Here is a 23,743-nt window from a genome sequence, read left to right as displayed (position 1 = left end):
AATATGAAGGTCTCTCCAAACACCATTATATTGGGTGACTTCAACTACCCAACCATAGACTGGGAGCATTACTCTAGCTCCAACACCCTAGCCCAAAGGTTCCTAGAATTTATAAACTCAAATGCTATGGAACAACTTGTTACCACTCCCACAAGAGGGGAAAACATACTGGACCTGATCATCACCAACATGGGGACTCTATGCTCCAGACCAGAAGTGTATCCCTCACTGGTAAGATCAGACCATAAACTAATCTCACTGGATATTCACATCCCGACCCCACCCATGCCCAGAAAACCACAGTAAAAACTTCTCTAAAGCAAATTTCACACTCCTCAAAACCGAGGTGGAATCCTTCAAAGCCCCGGCCTCTGGATAATACGCCCAGACCACAAAATCCTTTATAAACGCATTCTATGAACACCTTCACAATAGCAAACTTAATTGCATTAATGTTTGACCACAGTCTAGTGCAGGTAAAAAGATATTAACTTTTGTTTTTATGATATTAAAGGACAACCACACCCACAGACTCAAAAAACGTGTTTATTTCATCATGATTTGGTGTTTCCTGCATTTTAACACCACTCTTTTTAGATATTTTTAGACGCAATTTCTGACTCTGACCATATGGGTTCTGGCATCTTGAAATTATTCTGACTGTTTAATCTGCCTCTAAGTATCCCATAATGCATTGTTTGTCTCCAAAAAATTGCATCAGATCTGCCATGTTTTCCGTAAAGCTCCTGTCAGTGCACTGATTTTACAGGCATTCACTGCTGTGTTATAGTCACCTACTTTTGGTTAAAATTTTATCCTTTTTCAATGACTACTTCAAACACAAGCAGAGCAAATGCTACAGAACAGAATTGAAAAGTGCATTTTATTGCTCTTTCTTCTTAGAAATGCTAACTTAATTTCTTTTGTGAAGGCTGAAATCTAGTTCTTCAAGGTATCTCCCCTCCCCCTTCACACCTACCTTCCCTAGCTGTCAAAGAGCTAAGGGTAATTTGACCCATTATTTGCACGTGATTGACAGCTCACAGCAGGTGACCAGATCAATGTACTGTTTTCTTGTCAGCCTTTCCTTTCTTACAGTGGGAGACTTTTTTTGTTGCACTCCTGTCAATTTTAGAACCAAGCTGCTCCATAGCACTAAGAATAATCACTGTTTTGCAAAGCATCAAACTCCTACTTATTTTTCCTTCCTGTTTGGTTAAATAGCTAGCAAATGATGCACTATAAAGCAAAATATTTCACAGACTTTCATGACAGCACCCACATGCTTTTCTTTAAGTGGTAATTTAAGAAAATTATGGTATTGCATACTTCTTGTAATCTGATGTAGTGTTGTCGATTAATTGTGACAGACATCTGCTTCTTATGTAAAAACATGCAATTAATGTCTACGCATGTTCATTGCAAATTTATGCTCTTAGTTTTTGCAGCTATTACTGTGCTTCTGCCTGTACTTTGTCACATATCGGTAGGGCTCTTCAGAAAAGTGAGATTATAGTTTGACATTTTTGCTAGGTTAAGAGTGGGCTGGGCAAGGCAGCTCTGACATCACAATGTGGGAGGTCCACTGGCTCTTCTATACAGCATGCAAATCGGGAAGGGATTACATCACTTTGGGGGAGGAAACATCCCAGTAGCTAGAGCAAGAGCTCTGGCAGATGTGACATCATCATTTCAGAGCCAGCTAGAGGTTTTTCAACTTGGTTTTCAAAGTGAAAGTAAAACAGTACAGAAAGGTAGGAAGCCTAACAGAGAAAACAGTTGTGTGGATTAGTTTTTAAAGCTGCATGGGTGATTTTTTGAGGCTGTATCAACGAACAGAGACTAAAAGAGACAGCAGGTTGAGCAATCTGCTTTAATATCCCATTGTTGTCCTTTAATTTATATAGATATTTAGAAAAATCTGAAAATTATATCTCAACAACCAAGTGACACAGACAGAACTCCTTAGCCTCATATGAAAGCTAACGGCTAGGTGAATAAAATGCTGCTGACAGTATGTGTGTAACCTGAGTGGTTGATGAGATATTGTAAATGATATACAAAATATTACAATCGTAATAGTTACTGCGTTTACTGTGACTTATAAAATTCGTTTTAAGACCTAAAAACCTAAAAAATACTACCACTACAAAATAATTTGTGCTGAAGAGTTTACCATTTATACTTCTTTCATAATCCTTGAGGTTCCAGAGATATGAACATTTGTTTGAAATGTGAGGGCATAATTTGATTCTTTCAAAAAGCTTAGGCTCTACCCATTGGAAGTTACAATGGAAACTTCCAGAGCTCCATTGGAGGGAATGAGTTAAAAGATAAATATCATCACATTCCTATAGATCCAGATTTCAGATATTCCTTAAAGTTTTCTGTGTCTGGATCACATTATCAGTTCTCTGCATTCTCTCCCTTTGGTTTATCCACCGCTCCAAGGGTATTCACAGAATGTCTAACTCCTGAATAGCCTACTGCAGACTGCAAGATATTCACGTTTTACCTTATTTATACAATGGGCTTATCTTTGCAGAGTCTTTTTTTTTTAAGTGTTAGGAATCTCTCACTTGGGTAAGTGATCTCCTACACAGATTGGGGTTTCAAAAGAATATTCAAAAGTCTTGTCTGACTCCTTCTCACAGGATTGGTTTCCTAGGGTGTGTACTGGACACCTTAGTTCAAAGAGGTTTTCTTCACTGGAAAAAGTAGATTGGTATCTAGATCTATTGCTGAGTTTTTTCACTTAGACTACAGTCTCAGCAGTGGAATTTCATAGGATTCTGGATCTCATGGCTTCTGTGATATTCATTATCCCTCTTGCAAGACTCCACATGGGAAAGATCCATTAGTATCTGAAATCTGTATGGTCCCAGCATCGTCTCCTGGCATTCCAGATTCCAGTATTAGGGTTTGCGAAACAGGAACTATTTTGGTGCTGATACCAAATTTGTCATAATCCAGCTCCCCCATTCTCCCTCCAAGCTCCTGCACAGTAGGTCATAACAGGTACTTTGGGCTTTGCTTGAGGAGCACTGTCTGTTGGGATAAAAGTGCAGGGTCGTAGGAACAGAAAAAAAATTACCAAAACACACAAATATGAAAGAAATGTTGACATTTATAAATGCTGTCAACTCCTTCAATCATATATGGTCCCATGGATCTCTACAAGTGTTTATAGGCAGCAGCACAGTGATGTAGTGCATAAGCAATTGGGGAGGACTAGATATTACACTTTGTGTTGACTAGCTATGGTAGTCTGGGATATAGCTGTCTCACTCTGCAGACACCTTATATACCATTAAAGCAAAGTTATGTGTCGCAGAAGCTGAGCAGGATCACAACAGACCCAAATGGAAATAGTTTCAGTGGATGTTCCAAGAATCGATCCAGCTGTGGGCAACACCTCAAAAAGATCTTTTTGCTTCCACTCACAACAATCAGTTAGACAAATTCTGCTCTAGGACTCTGTGCAAGAAGGCCTAGAAGACAGATGCATTTCTTTTCTTGAACAATAACTACCTGGATGATAGAATCTTAATAACTTTTAGGCACCACTTTTTCTGAGGACATGAAGGAGGAATTAAAGGAGGCAAAAAAGCTGCTAAAAAGTCATATCATATTATTTGTAAAAACTGCAGCTTTTGTTTTCTGTACTTATATCGGCCTCCTCTGAAAATGGGATCAACCCCAGTCGTACTTTCCCTGTAAACAAAGATAAATTATTAAAAAAAAAATAATAATAATAATAATAATATATATATATATATATATATATATATGTGTGTGTGTGTGTGTGTGTGTGTGTTGTCATTTGTCTTTTGGCTTTTCCCGGTTAGGGGTCCCCACAGTGGAACTGTGGTCCTCTAAGGATTGGCAGTAGATTTTCATGAATGCCAAGGTGCCAGCTCGACGTTCAACCTTCAACGAAGGCACACCCATTTACACACGTCTTTCGAACGCCCACCCAACTGCGGGGAGGACATACAGACTCCACACAGAAGGCACTCCCTGCACTCCAGCCGAGAATCGAACGGGAGAACCTATTGCTGAGATGCAACAACGCTACCGCTGCACCACCGCGGATATATATATATATATATATATATATATATATATATATATATATATATATGTATATTAATGAAAAGGTTTTCTAGCTGCTGCCAAGAAAAGAACCAGCACCCATTCAAGGCTAGTAGTGTTTTTCTGGTTTTACATTATCCTCTGGCCTATTTGTCATCATTTCACTATGTCTGTCCATGGATCCCTCTGTTTCAATGCAATCTCGTGAGTAAATGATTTTGAAAGGGGTGTTGCATGGTAGGCCTCCTAGGAAACAGCTGGTTCCTCCCTCGGATCTAAAGTTTGTGTTAGAAAAACTAACTCTTGCTTTATTTGAATCAGCTGATCAGGCTGACTTGAGGTTTTTAACAACAAATATTGTTACTAATTGCTCTGACCTCTGTAGGAAGAATATCTGAGTTGCAAGCTTTTGTGGCATTTCATACTTATTTCATTTTCCACAACGATTGGGTTTCCGTAAGAACTAATCCTTCATTTATAAATAAAGTGGTATCCGAGTTTACTTTGAGGCAAACTATTCATCTCCCTATCTTCTTTCCAGAACCTAAAAATGAGGGAGAAAGGATTCTCCATACCTTGGATGATGCAAACAACTCACTTTTTCATCTTATGAAGGTAAGAAAAAGGGACAATCAGTGTCAAAACCAGCTATTTCCAAATGGCTGTCTCATGCTATTACTTTTTGTTACTCCCACAACAGTGGTTAAAGCCCATTCTACCTGAATCTTGCCTTCCGCTATTTTTTTTTTTTTTTTTTTAAAGGTTGATTATAGAAGGATTCTAGAAGCAGCAATTTGGTTCTCTGTCATACATTTACAAAGCACCATAAACTAGATTCCTTCTCCAGTTCTAGACAGGCATTGCTAGGACCATTCTCCAGGGGCTTCTGGACCCTTATCCTTCCTGCTAGTCTAAGCAATGGTAAGCTACCTGTGTAGTTAAGGCTGCTGCAGCAGTGATCCATATGACGAACATAGTATATTACTGTAAAAGTAGATGTTCAAATTATCACTGCTGTTGTAAACAATCCTGCCCACCCTCCATTCCCCTTATTTTTGTATCTTTTTGTTAACAGGGTGAGGACCTTTATTTTTGTTTTCTTAGCATTGACCTTGTCAGGGCTTTTGTCTTATCTCTGTCTTGGCACGCAAGCCCTGATGGGCTTGCTACCTAAACCCGACCTTTTAATTAGGCTAACCTCAAGCTGACTAATGGTTTGGGAGTATAGAAGATGTCCTGAAGCTTTGGAAGCTGACCTGCTGATAGAAGGCTACTGTAGTAGTTATCGTTCGAACATCTGCTGTTATGGTAAGTTTGTTTACACAACAGTACTTCTTCCATTTGAACCAGCTTAACAGACTAATTTGAAGTTCTTAACATGGAAGACTATATTAGTCATTGCTTTGACCTATTCAAGAAGGGTATCTAAGGTACAAGCTCTTATGACAAGTCAACCCTACCGCATTTTTCAGAAAGACAGGGTTTCTTTGAGAATAAATTCTTTTTTTATGCCTGAAGTGGCTTCATCATTTACTTTGAGCGTTTAATATCCCTGTTTTTTTACCCAGAACATAAAAATATGGAAGAAAAAAATAATTTCATACACTGAAATCCACAGTGAGCTCAGATACCACTTGGACAAAATTAAATCCTTCAGGAAAGCCGATCAACTATTTGTCTTCTATGAAGTAAGAAAAAAGGAACAACCAGTGTCAAAACAGACCATTTCCAAATGTTCTGTCATGCTTTTTTTTTTTTTTTGTTATGCTCACTACATCAAACCACTTCCAAACAGGATTAGGGCCTATTCTACAAGAGCTTTGGCTTCTTTGGCTTTCTGGGAAGAAATGGGGGTCTAGAAGTATTGTAGAGGCACCAGCTTGGTCCTCTGTACATACCTTTACAAATAATTATAAACTAAATTCTTTTTCCATTTCCTGAACAAACTTTGCAAGTACCATTCTCCAGGGGACCTGGATTCTTAAGTTTTTTTCTCCACTTTATTTTTTTCTGAGCTAAGGAAATCTGCCTTAATAGCTTAGGCTCCTACAGCAGGGCTAAAATGATAAACATAGTTCACTTGAGTAAGTAAATGTACCATATCTAATGGTAGATGTTCAAATTATTTTATGTATTGCTAGAATGTATCTATCCTTGTGAGAGTATAATTTCTTATTTTTAATATTTTGTAGCATTTTCCTTTCAGGGCTATTGCCTTCCTTCCTAGGGCAGGACAGCTCTGTTTTTTTTTTTTTTTTTTGATACTCTGCCTTTTAACTGACTTTTTATATTAGGCTGTGCTCATACTCCTGGCAGTTAGGGGATGTGGCAGGTGCCCTTGAACTTTGAAAAGCTGGCTGGTTGGTCACATCCTTGTCACTTTATAACCCAAATATACCTACTGCAACAGCAATCTGTTCAAACATCTGTCATGGTAAGTTTACAGCTATACCTTATGGTAAATTTCTCAAATATCTACTTTTATGGTAAATATACTTACCCATAACTGTACTTTATATGCCTAAATGGAGAGGTTTGATATTTTCTGTGAGTCCAGAAAATCTTATCTCTGTTAGGTGAACTTACCCAAAGGTTTAGATACCTGCCTAATTGGCTAGCCTTCTTTTATCTTATTCTTCGTTGAATGCATTGTTCTACATTCTCAATTTGTCTTCCTTGTCTCTTGTGTTATTTTCAAAGAAGCAGTTCATATCAAGCTTTCTGATCACATTTGTGTTCCAAAATAGCAATTGAATTATCTTTAGAAAACCTGGCTATTGTTTTTTTAGAACCATCTCATTTTATTCCTTTCAGATTTTTGTCTTAGAAAACAATTTCACTGAGTGCTGCCATCCATCCATCCATCTGTCCAGCCAGCCATTTTCCAATAACCTGCCTTATAATTTAGACAGGTATAGGAACACTGGAGTATATTCTTGCATCCAGTGACCACAAGGTGTTGAAACCCATTCTGGACAGGGTTCTGGTCTACTACAGAGCAGACACTCTCATTCTTCTCTCACATATCTGCAGACAGTTTGGAGAATACCAGTTGTAGTGTATGGTTTTGGGAGTGGGAGGAAGCTGGATTACCCACAGATGCAGTGAGGACAGAGCAGACTTAACAGTAGATATTTTATACTCTTTTTCTGGTTTCAGTACAACCACCCTCCTTTATTTCTCACGGTTTTCTTTTTTTTTTTAACTTTTTTCTTGCTTTCTATTAACTTATTTTTGTCTTTCTTTTCATGTATTTTCTAAGAGTGATAGAGTGATTTCCCTGGTAGTTGGACTGAAAACGTCTTGAATTTTCTTGTAATTAAGGGAGATCCATCATGTAACTTGTTAAGCTGATGTTGTCAATTGTCATTCTATCCTCAACTGATAGATTGGATCTGATCCCTCGGATCCAACACAGCTGTTGCTAAAGCTCGTGCAACCAAAAATTCTCAAGCTTCTCCCTTACCCATAATGCACCAACCCCAAGTACCTCAGATCTAGTTTTCCACTTTATGCAAAATATGTGGTGCCCATTAGTCTCTAGCAGATAGGTGTTTCAAGTTGTGAATTGATTTCTTTTCATGACTAATCTTTAAAATTCTTAGGGTTTCTTTATTCCCATAGCTTGTTGCTTCACTTGTCCTCCCTTTTACTAGTTAAACTATCTGTTATATCACTTTCTTTATTCCATACAGCTTTACTCTTAAATACTATTGTTAGTATTCTTTTCCCCACTCCTACACTTTGTGTAGTCTGTTTTTATTACCATTGACACAGGTTGTCTTTCTCGGTTCTGAGCTCCTATCCCTCTTCAGTTGGGCCTGCCTTCCAGGTTATGGAGAGGGCACTCGCCTCAGCAGGATCACAGTTGGCTCCTTCGGCACCGGAATGTCATATATATATATATATATATATATATATATATATATATATATATATATATATATATATATGTCCTCTGGATCACAGCTGACATAGTCCACTACACTGGGGCAATGGGCACGGGAGCAGCAAGATACCCTACCACCAGGTACCCTCTCTTTGGAGCCCTCTTCAGACATTCCCCCTGATGAGCCATGCCTTAAGAGATCATGCAAGAGGAAGCACTTTGATTCACCTGAGGAATCTCTCACCGAATATACAGATTATGATGAGGGGGAAGGGTCCCTACAGTCACCTCCTGAAGATGTCTCCTTCTTTGGAGACACACTATTGATATTGAAACAGAGGGGTGACTGGAAGTCCACCTACCCTTCCTCTGAGGAATCTGTATTCTTGCAAGCTTTCCCTGCCTGACCCTCTACTTCCTGGATGACCCTGCCTGCAAATGAGTTGGTCAAGCTCATCGTGCAGCTCGATTGGAAGACCCCTGAAACCATTGAGCCAATCCCCTGGAGACCAGAAAAAATACTCTCCCCAGAGGATCAACCCACTGTTTCAAAGGCTTGATAGCAGATGCTATGGTGGTGGCGGTGGCCACAAAGAACGAACTCACAGAAGACCGTCCTGCTGTCTATCCTGCAAACAGAGAGTCTCGGATGTTGGACAGATTAGGGAAGTGGGTTTATGCTTCAATGACCTGTGCCATACAGTTGTTGGATTACTTGGCATACTTTACCCATCTTCAAAGGGACCTGATCACAAAACTTTCAGGGACCCTACCAGGAGCAGTGTCTGATGAGGTACATGACAAAGTTGCCTCCCAGCTCGCCGCCCTGGAGTCAATAGCTAATTTGTCCATGCAGTTGATTGCGCATACAACCGAAGGGACGGCTAGAGCAACGCGTTCAGGCATTGTTTTGAGATGTCACACCTGGATGTGCTTGTGCGACTTTGCAGACCCCTTCAAGTCTTCCTTCGTCAATGCTCTCGTTGACATTGATGCTTCCTCTCTGTTTGGTCCAAAATTTAAAGACATGTTAAACAGGTGTGAAAAGGATGGCAAGACCCTGTCTGCTGTCGGCGTACATTTTTCCACTCCCCAATGATCCTACAGCAGAAATCAGAGAAGTGGAAAGATGTGGTTCAGAAAATCCCAAGGGCCTTTTTGTGACACATGTGGTGAGTTTTCTCCCCGGGGCAGAGGGGGGAACTCACCAGGAATGTGCCCCTCCTGTGGCAGAGGGGGTCTGCATAACCAGGGCTCTAGAGATTCTTTTTCTGGGTAGCCCTACCAGCTCTCCTGAAGAGCGGCCTGATTTGGTACCTCTAGAAGCAGTGGGGTGGGGGTGATTCTCTCTGCACCACTTAGCCTGGCACACAGTAACCTCAGATTCCTGGGTGCAGATGATAATTACCAGAGGTTGCCACATTCTCTTCGATCTTTACCTGAAGCCGGAAAGGCGGATCCCCAATGTTCCATCCAGTCAGAGGGATGCAGCAGAGCAAGAAATTCAAAAGCTGCTCAAAAAAAGTAATCCAAACAGTCCCACCAGACCAGATATTATCTGGATTTTACTCAAGGTCCTTTTTAGTACCAAAAAAGACAGAGGACTGGAGGCCAATTTTAGACCTCAGCACCCTAAACAAGTTTGTCAAACAGACCAAATTCTGGATGATCACAGTTCAGTCTGTCCTTCTGTTTCTGGAAAAAGATGACTGGATGTGCTTGATAGACCTCCAGGATGCGTATTACCATATAAAAATGAACAAATGCTCTAGGAGATATCTCCACTGCCAGCTGGGAGCCAATCATTACCAGTTCCGAACACTGCCCTTTGGTCTCTCCACTGCCCTCAGAGTGTTCACCAAATGTATGGCAGTAGTAACAGCTCACTTGAGACTGCAAAGATTCTGGGTGTTTCCATATTTAGATGATTGGCTCCTTACCGCCCACCACCAAGCATCTACTACTTCTCACCTTGCACTCACCCTACAGCTGCTGTGGCTCTTAGGTATCTGAATAAACAAAGAAAAATTGAAACTAGAGCCTACTCAAAGTCTAGAATTCATAGGAGCAACATTCAACGTGAGGTCCTGTCTTGTCGCTGTTCCTCATCGCAGACTACAGAGGCTAAGATCTCAGCTCCAGGTGATATTGTCTCAGGAAAAAGTCCTGGCTCATTTAATTCTTCAACTGCTAGGGTCAGTGGCAGCAATAATCACCATAGTTCCCCTAGCCAGACTCCATATGAGGCTACTACAGTCGCTCCTAGCGTCACAGTGGTTCCTATTAACACATCCTATGTCCCATCCTAGCCACATAACAAACCATTGCAAACAGGATCTGAATTAGTGGATGAAGTTGGCAAATGAGTTATGGAGTTGTCCCTTCTCACCCCCTCAGCTCAAGGCCGTAGTGACCATGGACGCATTTCTAATGGGGTGGGGGGGCATTTTCAGGGAAAGACAGTCCAAGGCACTTAGTCCCCCTTAGAGGCCAGTTTGCATATCAGTGTCCTAGAACTGAGAGTGGTGCTTTTGATGTTACAAGCCTTCCAATCTGCCCGCCCATCGGGGACAATTGGTATCCATTCTGACAACACGTCAGTCGCCTTGTATATCAAGAAACAGGGGGATCCTACCCATTATGTTGGGAAGCCATGAGGGTATGGCAATGGGCGAAGCCATGAGGGTATGGCAATGGGCGATAGCCTCCAACCATTTTCTGGTAGCAATGTACATTCCCGGGAACTCCAACGTTATTGTGGACAAACTGAGCAGGTGTGTTCTCCTGCCTCACAAGTGGTCTCTCAATCCCAAGGTATCATTGGAGGTTTTTCGTCGCTTGGGTCAGCCTTGCTGCAACCTATTTGCATCTCCCATCAACCACAAACCACAAATGTCGCAGCTACTTTGCCCTAACCCCCCCCCCTCAGGGTGAGTCCCTGATGGACGATCTTGTGCAAGATTGGCCTCTGGTACTGCTTTATGCCTTCCCTCCCTTTCATCTGATTCTCCTATTTCTAAAGAAAGCACATGGGTTGAGAAGCAAAGTAATCCTCATTGCTCCCTTTTGGCCCTGCCAAGTCTGGTTTCCCTTCCTTTGGCCTCACCTAGTTCATCGCCCGTGGACTCTGGACCTGACTCCAGGATTACTGTCACATCCACAGGGGTTGGTCCATCCAAAGCTTTCGAGCCTCAAGCTGACAGCTTGGTACCTCCAGGCAAAATAATCTGTCTTCCCCTGTACAGAAAATACTTCTATCTTCCCATAAACTGTCCACCAGGAAAATTTATTGTAGTAAGTGGAACAGATTTGTGTTGAGGTCTCGAGGAAAAGGACTTGACCCCTTTTCAGCTCCGATTAATACAGTGCTGGAGTAGTTATCAACCTTACTGCATTCAGGAGCCTCAGCTTCTACTATTAGGGTCCATTTAGAAGCTATCTCAAATTTCCATAATGGTTTCGAAGATTTCTCTTTAGTAGTTCACCATTTCTGCTAAACCATCTTAAAAGGAGTCATGCGTTTAAAACCGCCTTTTAAAGAGCCCATTGAACCTTGGAATTTCACACTAGTCCTACAAACCTTGACTTGTCGACCTTTTGAGCCAGCTGCACCTTGCAAAATAAAATTTTTGTCTTGGAAGACTTTATTCCTGGTAGCTATCACTTCAGCTAGGAGAATATCAGAATTACAGGCCTTGTGTGTGAAACGCCCTTACACAGTTTTTCACAAAGAGTATCTCTTTGGACTAACCCCTCCTTTCTACCCAAAGTTGTATCAAATTTCAATGTTAATTAATCCATTGACCTGCCAATTTTCTTCCCAAATTTCTCTTAACAGAGGAGAATATTGTCTGCATTTATTGGATGTACATAGACAATTGCTTTTTTACTTAGGACTAAATCATTCCGGGAATCAGACCAATTGTTCCTGTCCTTTGCAGGAAGCAAGTTATTTTAGCAAAATGGTTGAGACTGTATTTCCTTTGTCTATCAACAAAATAAATTGTGTTTAACAACTAAAGTCAAGGCGCATTCAACCAGATTAGTAGCCACTTCCATAGTCTTTTATTTGAGAGCTTCTATGGATGAGATTTGCGCATCAGATACTTGGGCTACCCTCATACCTCTATCACTCATTACAAATTGGATATGGTCTCCAGGGGGAGAGCATCCTTTGGCTCAGTGGTGCTCAGGAATATCTTTCCATAGGGCCTCCCAGGACATAAAGTAGCTAGGGACTCTGTCCCATCTGTCATGAATGAATGAAGATTGACAACATCAGATAAAGAAGTTATGTTCTTATCATAACGTTCCATTTGTGTTGTTGATCTTCATTCATTCATGACTTCCCACCCTCCTACCCCTCTCCAAAGGTTCCTGGAGGTTCAGGTTTGGTCCTGGTTGCGTTATAGGGCATTTGCTCAGACAGAGCCTCCTGGCTTATTGGCTGGCGCAAGCTTGTTATATCAGCTGAGTCAGAATGAATGAAGATCGATAACACAGCTGGAACGTTATGGTAAGAACATAACTTCTTTTTATCGGGTCAGACCTCAGCCTCTGATCCGAAACAAAGAAAAAGAGATTTGTCTGATCCAACCTCAACACTGGACCCAAAGCAGAAGAAGATGAAATAATTATCAGATCTGACTTCTTCGGGTCCACTGAAAAAAGACAACTGATCTAGCTACTCCTTCAAGCTGCATTTACCTGCCAAGGACCAGATACTCCCCTCCTATGGACTAAGATCCCTCCAGGATTCCCTCTCCCTTTTGGGAGAGGCCCATGTCCCCCCTCTATAATTTCCACTTGCTCTTCCATGAGTTTATTGGAAGAAGATGTGGAAAGAATGATGAGAAGGATTCTGTCGGTACAGAGGCTATTGGGTGCTTTTCCAGTTACCACCTCTTCGGGTCAGAAGGTCCAATCTTCCATTACACCCCCTTTACCAGTTCTTCCATTGACTCCTTCCACTGTCTCAAAGTCCTTGGATCCAAGCCGTCTGGCTCTGTCTGACTCACATCTGTATATACCTTTATTCTCGGATCCAAAGTTATCTCTGAGCACTTTGTTTCAATGAGATTCAGAGAGCTGTCAGAACTGAGGCATCCCTGTCTGATCTGAGGTATTGGAGTCGACTCCAAAGTTTTTGGAGCCATCTCTGCACCTCGGAGCCTCAGAATGGGTTTGCTCGGCTCTGGCTTCTGTCTCGGGGTGATTATCTTTGGAGCAGAGAGGGACACTGGTCCAAAAGCTTGCCTTTTCAGATCCAAGGTCCTCTCCCTCTCTAGGGAGGTCTGCCTTTGAGGCTGTGGAGAGAGCTTTGCTTGCCTCAGCAACTCAGACTGATCCCACTCCCTCGGATCCAGTCTGCAGCCTTGACATCATTGCACTGGGAGTCTCATCCCTCCTTTCCACAGGGACAGCCAGTAGTGATACCCCAGTCTTCCCAACAGGGTACACCAACTTCTTGTGATACCTCCCCAGAATATCCCACTGAAGAGGTCCTTAAGAAGAAGACATGTAAGAGGAAGCACTTGGACTCCCCAGAGGAATCTGTCACATGGCCACCTCCTGAAGATATCTCATTTGGAGACATTCTTGAAATTTTAAAACAGAGAGGTGGCTGATCATCTATCAACCCTTCATCTGAGGAGTCTGTATTCCTGGAGGCTTTCAGTACTGGCATGTCTGCCTCCTGGGTGGCCCTGCCCACTGGCAAGCTCTTTGACTTAATCTTCTGGCAGGCCTGAAAGGATCCCAACACTGTTGAACCAATACCTTGGAGACCAGACAAAATTATGACATCACCTGTGGACAGACAGTTTTGGGAAAAGTGATGACTGTTGACGCCATGGCTGTCGTGGCAGCCATTAAAAAGAAACTTGCTGAAGAGAGTTCTACTGTTCATCCCCCCAATAGGGAGTCACAGGCAATGGACAGGTTTGGGAAGCGTGTCTATGCTTCAGTGATTATTTGGCGCATTTCACAAGTTTACAGAGAGATTTGATTAAGGAGCTGTCAAATACTCTCAGGATCAATTTCTGAATAAGTACAATCGTCCGCAACTCCTCAGTTGGCTACCCTGCAGTCTATTTCCAATTCTTCCATGAGGCTCATTTCACATGTAGCTGAAGGAACCTCAACGGCAGCTGGTTCAGGCATTTCTATAAGGAGGCATGCCTGGATGTGCTTATGTGATTTTGCGGAGACCTTCAAGTCTTCGTTCGTCAATGTTCCTTTGTGGCCAAACTAAGATGTGCCGTCAGGACACATTTTCCAGGTGTGCGAAGGATGTAAAGATCCTGTCTGCCATTTGCGTACATTTTTCAACCCCTCAAAGATCCTTTTCTATGAATCAATGAGGCAGTCAAAAGATGTGGTTCAAGAAATCCCAGGGACCTTTCCAGGACACATGTGGAGGAAGTTCCCCATGGAGTAGTGGGGGAACTGTAATGGTAGATGCCACCCCCATGGAGGATGTGGCCTGCAAAATCAGGGTCCAGAGATTCTTTCTATGATGGACCCTTCCAGCGTTCCTGAAAGGAGGCCTGATTGCCCTCCTCTGGAGGCAATCGGGGGCTGACTATCCCTGCACCAGACAGCTTGGCTGGAAGTAACAACAGATACTTGGGTGCAAAGGATTATTTCCAGAGGTTATATAATACCATTTTCCCTTCCTCCTCCAATTTCAAGAAAAATCCCCAGTGTTCCACCCACTCAGAGGGAACAAGCAGCAGTTCAGATACAAAAGCTGCTAGAAAAGAGTCATCCAAGAGGTTCCACCAAACCAGTTAGTATCTAGAACTTACTCAAGATTCTTTTTAGTGCCAAAGAAAACAGGGAACTGGAGACAAATTTTGGATCTCAGCAACTTAAACAAGTCAATTCGACACACCAAGTTTTGTATGACCATAGTTCAGTTCACTCTCCCCTTTCTGGGCAAGGATGACTGGATGTGCTGAATAGACCTTCAGGATGAACACCATCACATAAAGATGAACAGGTGATCCAGAAGGTTTTTACACTTCTGGCTGGGAGCCAGTCATTACCAATTCAGAGTTCTGCCCTTCAGTCTCACCACAGCCCCCATGGTGCTTACCAAATGTATAGCAGTAGTAGCAGCTCACTTGAGACTGCAGGGATTCTGGATGCTTCCATATCTGGATGACTGACTCATTACCACCCCAACCAGGGATCAATTAATAAAGGGAAGAGATCAGGTTCTCCAGACATGTTGTCATCTGGAGATGACCATAAACTATGAAAAGTCTCATCTGAAACCAACTCAAAACTTGGAATTTATAGCAGTACTGTTCAACACAAGGTCAATGATAGCCTCACTGCCTTTGTCATGAGTTTAGACTATAAGATCACAGGTCAGAAAAATAATCTGTAGTACCAAGATCTCAGGCCGTTAGGTCTTTCAACCTCTAGCATCAGTGACAGCGGCAATAACACTAGTACCTTTAGCCAGATTTTACATATGGATTTTACAGTGGATGCTATCAACACAATGGTCGATACTTTACCAACCCATGTCAACTCCAGTACGAATCACCCACACATGCAAGAGGGATCTTCAGTGGTAGATTCAATCAGACAAGGTTCTACAAAGCTGTTCGTTCATCCCCCCTCAACCCAAGGCCATAGTGGCAACAGACGCTTTCCATTTGGGGTCTGGGGAGCATTTTCTGAGGAAAACGGCCCAAGATACTTGGTTCCCCAAAGAGACTGACTTGCAGGCCCTTTAGAATGCTCTCCCTTTGAGGACGATTGCAATTCAGACAGACAGTATGTCAGTAGTTTGGTACATCAACAAACAAGGGGGAACTAGATCATATACTGTGTCAAGAAGCACTAGGAGAGACCAATGGGTGATCTCATAGTAATGCACATTCCAGGGAAGTCTACTGTGTTAGCAGACAAGCTGAGCAGGTGCATTTTTCTATCTCACGAGTGGTCCCTTAACAAGAATGTAATGGAAATTATTTTTGTCAGTGGCGCCAGCCTTGCGCCAGTCTTTTTGCTTCTCTCCTAAACAACAAATGGAGCAGCTACTTTGCCTTAATCCCCCTCACAGGGGAATCACCGAAGGATGCTCTTCACGATTGGCCACCCGTTCTTCTTTATGCTTATCCACCAATTCGGCAAATTCGGAAATTCCTACGGAAAGCTGCCATGTTGAACACCAAAGTCATCCTCAGTGAGCCTTATTGGCTTTGACAGATTTGGTTCCCCCTTCCTTTGACCTCACTTACTTCACTAGCCTTGGATTCTGGATATGACTCCAAATCTCCTGTCTTACCTGACCGGCAGGATTCATCCAGACGTATCAAATGTCAGTCTGACAACCTGAATTCTCCAATTCCATTAATAGCCAGACAACCTATGCTCTCTTCACCTGTCCAACATATTCTTTTATTTTCCCTTACACCCTCTACATGAAAACTAGTTCCTCAACAGTCAAGGTTCAGTTAGCAACAATATCAAATTTTCACATTGGATTTGAGGGTTCCTCTGTTGCTTCTCATAAGCTCTGCAAATCCTTTTTGTGAAGCACTCTTCTTCTAAGGCTTCCTTTAAAAGACCCTACTCCCCCAATGGACCTGAACCTGGTACTGCAAGCTCTTAGTCCTTCCCCTTCAAACCAGCAGCTAAGTGCGATCTTAAATACCTTTCTTGGAAGATAATTTTTCTGGTAGCCATTACTTCTGCCAGATGAATTTCTGAGATTCAAGCATTGTCCTCAAAATCTCCTTACTTGATTTTTCACAATGATAGAGTTACATTACAAACTAATACATCCTTTCTTTCTAAGGTGGTGTCAGAATGTAATATCAATTAGTCCATTAATTTGCCAGTATTCTTTCCTAAATTTTCTAACAATGGCAAATACATGTTACATTTATTGGATGTTCACAGACAATTACATTTTTACCTACATAGAACAAAAGACATCAGAAAAACTAACCAATAGTTTGTATCATTTGCAGAAGTAAAATTGGGAAAACCAGTTCCCAAACTAGCTTTAGCCAGGTGGCTGACTGATTGTATTTCATTTATTTGTAACAAATTGAGCATTACCTTACCAAAACCGTTATGAGCCAATTCCACTAGATCCATGGCAACTTCTTCAGTATTTCAGTCTATAATGTCCATGGATGACATATGCTCATCAGCAACTTGGGATACCCCCATACCTTTATTACTCATTACAAAGTGGATCTGGTCTCCAGAGGTAGAGCATAATTTGGTTCAACTGTGCTTAGGAATATCCTTCCTCGAGTCCACCCAGGATCTTAGATAGCTGGGGACTGTGTCCCATCAGTTGAGGACAGAATGAAAATTGACAACATTGGATATAGAAGTTATGTACTATGTGATGTCCCCACTCTGGGCCAGTAATCAAGGAGCCTGAATTCTCACCACTGGCACTGGAGAGGGATGTTCACTTGGAATACAAATGGATGCACTCAGTATTTCCAGATGCAGACCTCTCTGCATAAAACACTATTTCCCTTAAGAGCACACAGGGCACACACTCATCCCGGGGTCTGGGTTTCTCTCTCTGTTTCTCCCCAGGTCCCCAGTAAGGCTTTCCACTGGCACAGCTGTGTTCAGCACCCTGTCTGTGAAACCAGTGCTTCTTGTTATTGCCTCAAGTAGCTGACACACATTCTTTGAGATTTGATTTATAGACACACACACACACACACACACACACACACACACACACACACACACACACACACACACACACACACACACACACACACAGACACACAGACACACACACTCACAAACCTGGGAAAGACTGGCACAGATTTGCTAGCTATGCTACCTTCTGTCCAGACTATAATGTAGTTTCACTGCCACCATTCAGTTACTATAAGGCTGTTAAAAGGGTATCAGATTATACTGAGTGAAGTTAATATTAAAATTAACCAACTAGATACTCACCCACCATCTCATACCAATACTGAAATTTTCATCTCTAAGCTACAACTAAATACTAGTAAGTCCATCTACATTATTTGCTCATATTTTCCTCCAGGTAATAACATTACCCCCCTAGAAAATCTCCTTAACTGGCTTTCCAATAACTGTCCTCAAGAAACCATACTGCTAGGCGACTTTAATATAGACTGGAACCCTGGCTTGTATTATCAGGCTCTGGATTGCATTGCATAAGTGGAAATTCCTTAAGATTCCAAGAGCAGGCTAAGTTATTTCTTACACTTATTTCACTGAATTGCACTTCTGAAACGCTTATAATTGTGCTATACAGTTGATCTACTATATTTTTGCACTGTTATAAAGCTTTTTTTATTGTTTCACTGCATTTATGTACTGTTTTAAACTGTTTTAACATTACTTAACTGTAAACTGCTTTTTCATACTGAGAGTTGTATTTTCTGTTTGTGAGTGCTCTATCCGAACTTTTCTGTGCATTTTTGTCTGTTAAAAGCATTCTCGAGTCTGCTCCTTGATCTGTTTAAAACTTTCATTTAGTGGCTACAGCTAGGAACTGTAATAGTGTGCATTACTATAATTGCTTTTTTTATTTAAATTACTAAATTGTAAACTGCTTTTTCATACTGAGACTTGGATTTTCTCTTTGTGGGTGCTCTGTCTATGCTTTTAAAGTGAGCTTTCTGTGTTCTGCTCAGGTGGCATAATCTTGATAGAGGCCTGTTGTGTGAGTTGTATTTTCTGTTTGAGAGTGCACTATCCGAACTTTTCTGTGCATTTTTATACTTGGTGGCTTTGCAGTTGCCCACCCATATTGTATATTTGATCTGTGACACTCCTCCCAGTCTAGTGTCATTAGTTCATGCAATCTAATAGAGAACATTTGTGAAGGCCAACCCACTCAGATTCTTAACGTTGAATTAACATCTGTTCCAGCTTTCTCCATTTCCACTTTACTGGGAAAAAAAATTCTAAGCTTGCTTCCCCCCCTTTCCTGTGGCAGGTCAGATACGGATTCGCTGTGTCCAGGACTGTTTGTGAGCTCCTAAGCCCCCCATCTACTTAACTGGGGTTAAACTATTCCTGGCGCCATAAAGTCTGTTTTTCAAAAATTTCCTTGCAACTAGCCAGCTTTTTAGTTTTAGCACTCATCTGTTTCTTTGATCTCAGCACTTGTTCAGAACTCATTGTAAGCACTAAATAAGTTACACATTACTACAGCACTCAACTTTCCTCACTTGTCTAGAGGAAAACGGTTTTTAGTTCTTAATAAATAAGCACCTATTCAGACATGTGTAAAGGTCAGTTCACAGTGTTTTCTCCTGTCTACCTGATGAATCTGGGTATCTTGGGACAATGCAGCAATTGTCTCATGTACAGAGACAACCCTCTCCTCCTATCACCCAACACTATGACCTGTGAGAGATGCACTTATATAGCCAAACTGGAAGCAAAGCTCTCTTTACCAAAGACTGGCCTAGACAGTTAATTGGAGAAGGTAAACACTTGCACTGCACCACACTCATCACATAGTCCCTCAAAACCTACACCACCAATACATACACACAGAACCACAAAACACACACCTACATTCACAGAGGCTCTCAGTACTAATCTGCCCAAACAACAGAGACCTCCAAAGCAGAAATGCAAACAACCTCCACCTCCCAACTCAACCCAAATGACACATAGCCCACATACTCAGTATGCCACTCCACTACAGCCCATAAGGCATAACATACCCAACACTCTAGCCATAGGTGACTCTATAGTCAGGCACATTGATGTTCCACTCACCAGGCTAAACAAGGGAAAAGTTACTGTCAGCTGCCTGTCAGGTGCCAGGATCCGCCACATAATGCAGACACTCAGGTTACTCCACAACAAGTACAAATATGATTCTGTCATTGTCCATGTTGGTGTGAATGACCTGAGATGTACCTCCCTGGACTACATGAAAAGAGTCATGGAGGAGCTCTCTGATCTTGTAGCCCAGGCCGGTATGACCCTAGCCCTGAGTAGCATCCTGCCATCACCCAGAATGACACCACAGTACAAGGACAAAATGATTGACTTTAACAATTGGCTAAGCTTCTGGTGTCATTCTAAGGGAATCCAGTATCTGTCTGCCTGGGATGACATGATCGACAGACCACGCTGCTTTGCCAGAGATGGCCTGCACCTGTCGCCCTTGGGATTCCGGATACTGGCAGAGGCTCTTGCCACCCCTATAGTGCCTTTTTTAGGCAAGGTTCAAATGACAAATTCACCACCGTAACAGGTACAAGCAAGCAAAATCTGAGGGTAATGCTACTCAATGCTAGAAGTCTAAACCTCAAAATGCACTCACTCGAGGCACTCAAAATGGAGAACATTGACATCTGTGCAGTGACAGAGACCTGGTTCAAAGCTCCAGAGAGCACCCCTGCATTACCAGGCTATAATTCATACCACACCTTTCAGCCACCAAACCTGGACCGAATCGCTAAAGGTGGAGGCGTGTCCATATTCATTAAGGATATCCACACCTCCAAGCTAGTTGCTCAGCATAATGCATCCGAGATTATCCAAGTTCAACTAACTCTGGGCAAAACCGCAATCCAGATTGTAGCTTGCTACAGACCCCCCACCATGCCCCAGGATTCCCACTCCTCTTTTCTTGATACACTGGAAAATATTAAGGTACAACCCAACACTCTAATAATGGGTGATTTCAACTACCCTACCATTAACTGTGAAAACTACTCATGTATCAACTCTTTTGCTCAACGTTTTCTGGAAATCATCAATTCTAACACTTTGGATCAACTTATCCACACCCCCACCAGAGGCAGCAATATCCTAGACCTGGTCATCACCAACATGGGTGACCAGTGTTCCACACCAGAGGTCAGCTCCTTGTTGGTCAGATCTGACCACAAGCTAATCACCCTAGACATCCACATCCCGCTCCCACCCCCCCATTAGGAAAACAACCGTAAAAAAATTCTCCAAAGCCAACTTCACGCTTCTTAAGACAGAAGTGGCAAACTTCATGACACCCATGCAGATGGACAATAGAGGTACGACTGCTGAATCCTACACAAATGCACTTTATAAGCACTTACATGAGTGCATGGATCGTGCTATCCCTAACAGAACCAAGTTGCTATCCTCCAAAAAAAGGAAGCCAATTGGGTGGTCTTCTGCCATAAACAAACTCTACAACAGAAGAAAGAAACTGTTGCAAAAAAGAGTAAAATCCCACGATTGGAGGAACTCCCTGGTCAGCCTCAGTAAGAAGCTGAGATCCCTCATAAAATCCTCCAAAGCTAGTTATGAAAACAAAATTGCCACTGATTCTAAAGACAACCACAAAGCATTCTATAGCTATGTCAAAAATCTCAATGGCAACACTCAGATCTGCTCTGAGTTACAGCACAATGACACTAAATATACAGAACCAACTGATATTGCCAACATCCTGGCAGATAGGTTCAGTGCTAACTTTACCCCCTCTCACCCCCTAAAGGGCCCATCTTTATACCGGAAGAATGCAAAGTTCCTGTAATCACGGCTGCACAGGTAAAAACTTCACTCTCCAAAGCCAAGAACACAGCATCCATGGGACCTGACAACATCCCAGGCTGCCTTCTACATGAACTACAGAATGAACTGGCACCCCACCTAAGTACCATGTTCAATCATAGCCTCACCTCAGGCTTTGTGCCCATTGAATGGCTCACAGTGACAGTTATCCCACTCCACAAAGGAGGGGCCACAACAGACCCCCGGATCTACTGCCCCATTAAATTGACGAGCCTCGTCTGCAAGGCCATGGAACGTATCATCATGGAACTCATAAACAAAGATATTGGAGATCTCCAAACCCTGGACCCCACACAGTTTGGGTTTGTAAAAGGCAGATCATGTCTCCTAAACCTGATAGACTTCTTTGAAGTAGTCACCAAAGCCATAGATGAGGGTAAGGTGGTTCACACAGCCTATCTAGATCTCGCCAAGGCATTCAACACCATCCCCCACTCTGGAATTATAGATAAACTCACTAAACTAGGTATAAATCCCTATGTCACAAGATGGGTTGCCAACTGGCTTACTGAAAGAACCCACACTGTGAAAGTAGCAGACTCCAAATCAGACTTCAGACCAGTGACAAGTGGAGTACCACAGGGTTCAGTCCTGGGTCCTCTCCTGTTTGGTATCTACTTCTCTGATTGGGAGGGTGGCTAAATGGCTAAAGTGTTTGCCTTACAAACACAAGGTGCAGGGTTTGAGTCTCACAAGGGATAATTGGCTAGGCTTAAAATGGCTCGCAAGGGCAGTTAGCTTAGTACTAAACTATGAACCTATGAAGTACAGGCTAACACAGAAGGTCTTTGGCTAACTAAATTGGCAGATGACTGCAAACTAGGAGCCATAATTGAAACTCCTAATGATGTGGACATCCTACAAAAGGGCCTCACTGAGACAGAAGCCTGGTGTCAAATACATAGTCTCAAGCTCAATGCCAAAAAGTGCATTGTCATCCCCTTTGGTAAAACTTCTGTACCCATGAACTACCACATAGGCGGTAGTCTACTTAACACCGAAAGTGTGATAAGAGACCTTGGGACACAGGTGGACAGTAGTCTCTCCTTTGATAATCACATCGCCAAAGCGGTCAGGAAATCCTACGGCACACCTCATCACAAAAGGTTTCTCATCCAGAAAAAAAGAGGTCATTGTTCCCCTCTACTCATCACTCATTATAGAGTACAATGCCCCTTTTGGTATGTACCTCACAAGACATCTACAACAACTGGAAAGGCCGCAAAAATACCTCACAAAGAGGATTACTGGCCTCAAACAGATGCCTTATGCAGACCATCTAAAAAAACTCAAGCTTTACTCTGTCGCATATCGCCTACTCAGAGGAGATCTCTGCTTAACATACAAAGCTGTGTCAAACCCAGAGCTGTTGGACATGCTCCACTTAAAGAAATACCAATCCCTCCGAGGTACACGCTCTAGGGACCTAAACCTTGTCACCACAATAAATAGAACATGCTGGGGGGATAGATTCCTCTCCCAGAGACTTCCCATACTCTGGAACAGACTACCTATCTATGTCAAACAGAGTTCCTCATTAGCAATCTTCAAGAAAAATCTTGATGATTGGATGGGTAATAGGAAATTCACACCGGGGATCACTTCTGTGGTTCTGCTTGACAGGGGCACAGGAAAATAATTTTCTTGGGTGGCGAAATCCAGGGTACATTTTTGGCTAGGCTTGTATAGGCCCTAGGGCCAATAGCCTAGTACCTACCTATGAACCTATGAACCTATGTAATACTGATAACCCAACTAACCACATAAACCTACATGGCTTCTCCCAAACTATCACTTCACCCACTAGAATCCATAAAACCTACCTGTGGATTCTAATAAATACACACTCCCCAACTTATTTGTCAGGCATTCTCCCAGAAGATGTTAGTGATCACTCACTAACTTATATAATTAGACAAAAGAGTAATATTCCTTATCCCTCAACTTTCAGAACAACTTGCTCCAATAAACATTTCAACCCTGAACACTTCCGATATGAACTTAATGTGTGCAACTGGTCACCCCTAAAACACTTCCAGCTAGAGGAAGCAGTGGCATACTTCAATTCTAAGTTCCTAGAAATCTTGAACTACCATGCCCCCTCTTGCACTCTTAGAAACAGAACAAAAACAGCTCCATGGCTCACAAAGGAAACTAAGCAACAAATTATATTAAGAAACAAAATGTTGGCTAAATGGC

The 23,743-nt window shown here is 42.3% G+C and overlaps 1 protein-coding gene across 1 annotated transcript in view; it reads left to right on the top strand.

Annotated features, from left to right (window-relative positions):
* The window catches only part of MARCHF11 (membrane associated ring-CH-type finger 11), a 301,478-nt gene that overhangs the window by 249,764 nt on the left and 27,971 nt on the right, over nt 1-23,743 (top strand). The gene's annotated exons all lie outside the window — the stretch shown is intronic.

Source organism: Protopterus annectens, chromosome 3.part0 (assembly GCF_019279795.1).
Source record: "Protopterus annectens isolate FY-2018-M chromosome 3.part0, PAN1.0, whole genome shotgun sequence".
NCBI classification, from domain to species: Eukaryota; Metazoa; Chordata; order Ceratodontiformes; family Protopteridae; genus Protopterus; species Protopterus annectens.
The sequence above is the reverse complement of the archived record's forward strand: the minus strand, read 5'-3'. Positions and strand labels throughout refer to the sequence as shown.